General features: G+C 43.4%; 1 non-coding gene across 1 annotated transcript; it reads left to right on the top strand.

Moving 5' to 3' along the window:
• The first annotated feature begins 3,445 nt into the window (after positions 1 to 3,445).
• Trnav-uac lies at positions 3,446 to 3,518 on the top strand. Its single transcript has one exon. It is a non-coding gene; the product is annotated as a tRNA-Val (tRNA).
• The last annotated feature ends 1,396 nt before the right edge of the window (positions 3,519 to 4,914 follow it).

Raw genomic sequence — 4,914 nt, 5'->3', positions numbered from 1 at the left:
ACTTGCAACTTCTCGCAGCACAATAAATAACTATCTAGCCAATTTAAACATCCAGATAATTGTATACGAAAGCGTTAAGGCATTAATGTTCGTTGATCTTAATACAACTCTTGGTACCACTGATTTCCAGGGTTTCTTTCATAAGCAATTTCTCTTTAAATTCCGATTGGTTGGAGTTGAAAACAAATTGCTTACTGAACTATGGGATAAATTTATTTGTCTCATCTACAAATTTTGTGGCCGATTCCGCAGTTTGCTGTGCATCGTCAGGTTGACGCTTTATATGAAATTTCGTTATCTTACGTCTTCCATTATTGTAGCACAGTCTGAAGTTATGCAACCATCCACTGCTTCCCTTGAAATTGCCGTAATCTATACGCGCGCAGTCTGATGTGCGTAACGTAGTAGGTCACCATCACCCACATCCTGTATATTGTATCGCGCATCCTTGAAACGCACGAACACCTAAACACCAGATATTGTAACAAGTGCGCCTTATTCTCGCTTGAATACCCGTAGTGTTTCTTACGCACTACACGGTCATATTACGGCGGACTTATTCTAAATTTTGTTTAGTACCCGCTCCTTTGACGATTGTCCTTTACTACGATTCACTGGAGACGGTATCTGTGGCTTCCTGTCCGACAAGAATAATGAACTATTTGGTTCGACCCCTGTTTCTGTGTCACTCTCACTTGTTAAGCATGTATCATCGTCACTGTACTCCTCATGGGCATTGTCCGCAAATTCGAGCGTGTACGACATCAGTGACTCATCTTGCAACAGGGCTTATATCTCATCTACCACTTCTTTCTCACTCTGAGAAATTCCTTGGGTTCCTTTCTGACGAAATGTTAGCTTTGGCAACTGTTGCTATAAATATAATCCAATGTTTGCTTTGTTTACGTTGTCATTGCTCTGATTTGTTTCAACAACTCTATCACTGTAGCTCTGTTGCGAGTTAATCATCAACTAAGCAGTTCAGCTACGCTCTGTAGCCTCATGCTGTGCTCACTATATAATACTTCCTGTCCCGTCCCCTGTTGCCACTGGGAGCATTTGATTTTCATACAGGGTGATTCAAAAAGAATACCACAACTTTAAAAATGTGTAGTTAATGAAAGAAACATAATATAACCTTCTGTTATACATCATTACAAAGAGTATTTAAAAAGTTTTTTTTTTCACTCAAAAACAAGTTCAGAGATGTTCAATATGGCCCCCTCCAGACACACGAGCAATATCAACCCGATACTCCAACTCGTTCCACACTCTCTGTAGCATATCAGGCGTAACAGTTTGGATAGCTGCTGTTATTTCTCGTTTCAAATCATCAATGGTGGCTGGGAGAGGTGGCTGAAACACCATATCCTTAACATACCCCCATAAGAAAAAATCGCAGGGGGTAAGATCAGGGCTTCTTGGAGGCCAGTGATGAAGTGCTCTGTCACGGGCTGCCTGGCGGCCGATTCATCGCCTCAGGTAGTTGACGTTCAGGTAGTTACGGACAGATAAGTGCCAATGTGGTGGCGCTCCATCCTGCTGAAATATGAATTGTTGTGCTTCTTGTTCGAGCTGAGGGAACAGCCAATTCTCTAACATCTCCAGATACTGTAGTCCAGTTACAGTAGCACCTTCGAAGAAAAAGGGACCAAAAACTTTATTGGCTGAAATGGCGAACAAATGTACAACTGAATGGAACTTTATAGCTCCCTTAATTCGCCGACAGATAGTGCTTAGCTCTGCCTTTTGTCGTTGCAGAGTTTTAAATTCCTAAAGTTGTGGTATTCTTTTTGAATCACCCTGTACTATAACCTCTTCTCAAGGTTATGTCCATTACGTTCTACTGATGTTAAAATCCTGTGTCGTTGGTAAACTCTACACCTCTTATTTCTTCTCCCTGAACTAAATCACCTTTTTAAATTTCTCCTAGGTTTCCGAAAGGTCCTCCACTGCTGGATGAACGTGCAGATTGAATAATGACAGGGAGAGGCTACAATCCTGTCTCAATCCCTTCTCAACTACTGCTTCCTTTTCATGCCTTTCGACTCTTGTAAATGCAGTCTGGTTTCACTTCTAGTTGCACTTATCCTTTCGGTCCATCCGTTTAATTCCTGCTGTCTTCAGAATTTCAAAGAGTGCATTCCAGTCAACAGCGTCAAAAGGTTCCGGGAACACTACGGTACACATGCTAATTACATAAACTAATTCTGAAAAAAAACATGTACTGCGTCTGTTACAAATGTGCCATCGTATCCTCTAAACGTATCGGCTGTATTCGAACACGTTTATCATAATACTTACACGGTCTCTGCAGGCATCTGTCTGCTCGTACTATTAAGGGAAATGTCACTGCGCGACTGCTGTTCGACTTGGAGCTGTGACAGGTTCCATTAAGATAGATGTTGTCATTGGCGGCGGACAAGCAGTTTTCTATTGACGTGTTCTTGTGCTCCGCTAGAAAACTTTTTGTTCGTGGTGAAAAGGCTGCGGTTCGATCGCCGGCCGGTCTTAGAATTTTTATCTGTCACTTTCGACTTCTTTTATCTCTGGCAGTGTTTTTAAACATGAAAATGCCGATCTGCGTCGTGGTTCGGAATCTGCGCAAAAAGTGTAGGTTACCAGTTGAAAGGTCGGAGGAAGGTAATGGCATGCCATCTTCAATAGAACCATGTCTAGTAAAGCAGTGTTGTGTTCAAACAAACCTTCAATATCTCAGTGTCAGCGGACAACCAGTTTAGCACAGACGTTTTCTCGAGTCCCGCCAGAATCCAGAAACGGTAAAGTTCTCGCTCATCCTCACGAAAAATAACAAGCAGAACGTGGTCCATCACAAACGATGCGAGACTATGCTAGTAATTGACTTATTTTCAAATACGTTCACTTAGTCGTGATCGTCTGCAGAGGGTGACCTGTCTGAGACCACTTACAGTTGTTCCTTCCACTGTGGTAAGTGCTGCTTCTTATTTTTCGTGAGGGTGAGCGAGAACTCTGCCGTTTCTGCATTCTGGCGATACTCGAGAACACATGTGTGCGAAACTGCTTGTTCGCTGCCACGGAGAGATCATCTTGAGGATAGTTGTCACACCAAAGAACGTAGCTAAAGATCGACCAACAGCTGCACATTAATACGCTACGACAGACAGCTCCTTTACATTAGCAGTGGTCTCGTTTCCCCTTTGTCGTTGTAATAATACGTATGCCTTTCTCATGTAACTGGATACGCTAATGGAAATGAGTCTCATACACAATGTTTGCATACTGTGCAAGTCACAAAAAGATGAAATTAAGGATATGTTTTGAAATACGGGCGTGGTGCCGATAAGAACGCATGTTCTCTAGACGTCGCATTAGGCCTGATTCTACCCGAACTGATAACGGTCTCAGCTGTCGTCATAATGACGCACAAGTCTACTTAAGAAATGTTGGCAATCTGTGCCACTGTGGTTCCGTGGTGTAGTGGCTATCACGTCTGCTTTACACGCAGAAGGTCCCCGGTTCGATCCCGGGCGGAACCAGCACTTTTTTTTCCATAGTCCCCCAAACGGATTGCTCAAAAAAAAAAAAAAAAAAAAAAAAACCCAACGGCATTCCTCGGCAGTATACTGCGAAAATATCGTTCGCCAATGAAAGAGAATCATCACAGCTGTATTCACAAACATTTATTGTGTCACGACCGATTTCGTTCTTTTAGAGCAACATACGGTTGCAGTTCTGTGCCAACATAGCGTTATGACAATTAGACATCTCACAACTTGACGTTGGCACAACTCAGCAACCTGATGATCTAAAAGAACGCAACCGGTTGTGACACAATAAATGTGTATGTACAGTTGTGGTTGTTCTCATTAACCATTAATTATCATCTGCAAAGGAAATCGTACGCAAGACGCTAGTGTGACACATTATGGAGTATTATTCCACTGTTTGGAATCTTTATCAATTAGGCATCACAACAAACATCGAAGTAGTTCAGAGATGTGCTGCTCGGGTCGCAGCATGTCGCTATAAAAAAAATGTTCAAATGTGTGTGAAATCTTATGGGACTTAACTGGCAAGGTCATCAGTCCCTAAGCTTACGCACTACATAATCTAAATTATCCGAAAGACAAACACACACAGCCATGCCCGAGGGAGGACTCGAACCTCCGTCGGGATCAACCGCACAGTCCACGACTGCAGCGCCCAAGACCACTCGGCCAATTCCGCGCGGGGCATGTCGCTATAGTCTAGCCCATACGAAAGTGTAGCTGAAACGCTTAGGGAACATGAATAGAAATCCATGGAAGAGAGAACATCTAGTTCGCGGTAAACCGCCAGTAAACTTTTGTAAGTAAACACGCGGGTCAGCCCGTCGTGTAATATGATTCGCGCGCCGAGTATCGCTAGGAGTGCGTTGATGCTGGCTGCGACCAGGAGTGTGTTTTCGCGCGACGTCAGAAGCTTTGAGGCACGGACGGAAGGAACATTTCAGTTTATCTAAAGATATCCCCCAGTGTGTGGCGAAGCCATGTCTCCGCAATGTCTTTTCTTCAAGGAGTGCTAGTTCTGCATGTTTCGCAGAAGAGCTTCTGTGAAGTTTGGTAGATAGGAGACGAGGTACTGGCGGATGTAAAGCTGTGAGCTCGGGTCGTGAGTCGTGCTTGGGTAGTTCAGTTGGTAGAGAGCATTTGCCCGCGAAAGGCGAAGGTCCCGCGTTTGAGTCTCGGTCCGGCACACAGTTTTAATCTGCCAGGAAGTTTCGTATGTCACAGATGTAAAAGTCTCTGGAAAAACACAGTGTCATTTGTTTAGTTAATGTTATTTTCAGTTTTAACTCTTTCTCCTTTTCTGAAATAACAGTTTCCATGTTACACTGTCTTTATTCCTGCCACTATCAGTTGTTGTTGTTATTGTGTTCTTCAGTCCTGAGAT

The sequence above is a fragment of the Schistocerca piceifrons genome, chromosome 4 (assembly GCF_021461385.2).
Source record: "Schistocerca piceifrons isolate TAMUIC-IGC-003096 chromosome 4, iqSchPice1.1, whole genome shotgun sequence".
In the NCBI taxonomy this organism is placed as follows: domain Eukaryota; kingdom Metazoa; phylum Arthropoda; class Insecta; order Orthoptera; family Acrididae; genus Schistocerca; species Schistocerca piceifrons.
This window is presented reverse-complemented; position numbering and strand designations above follow the sequence as displayed.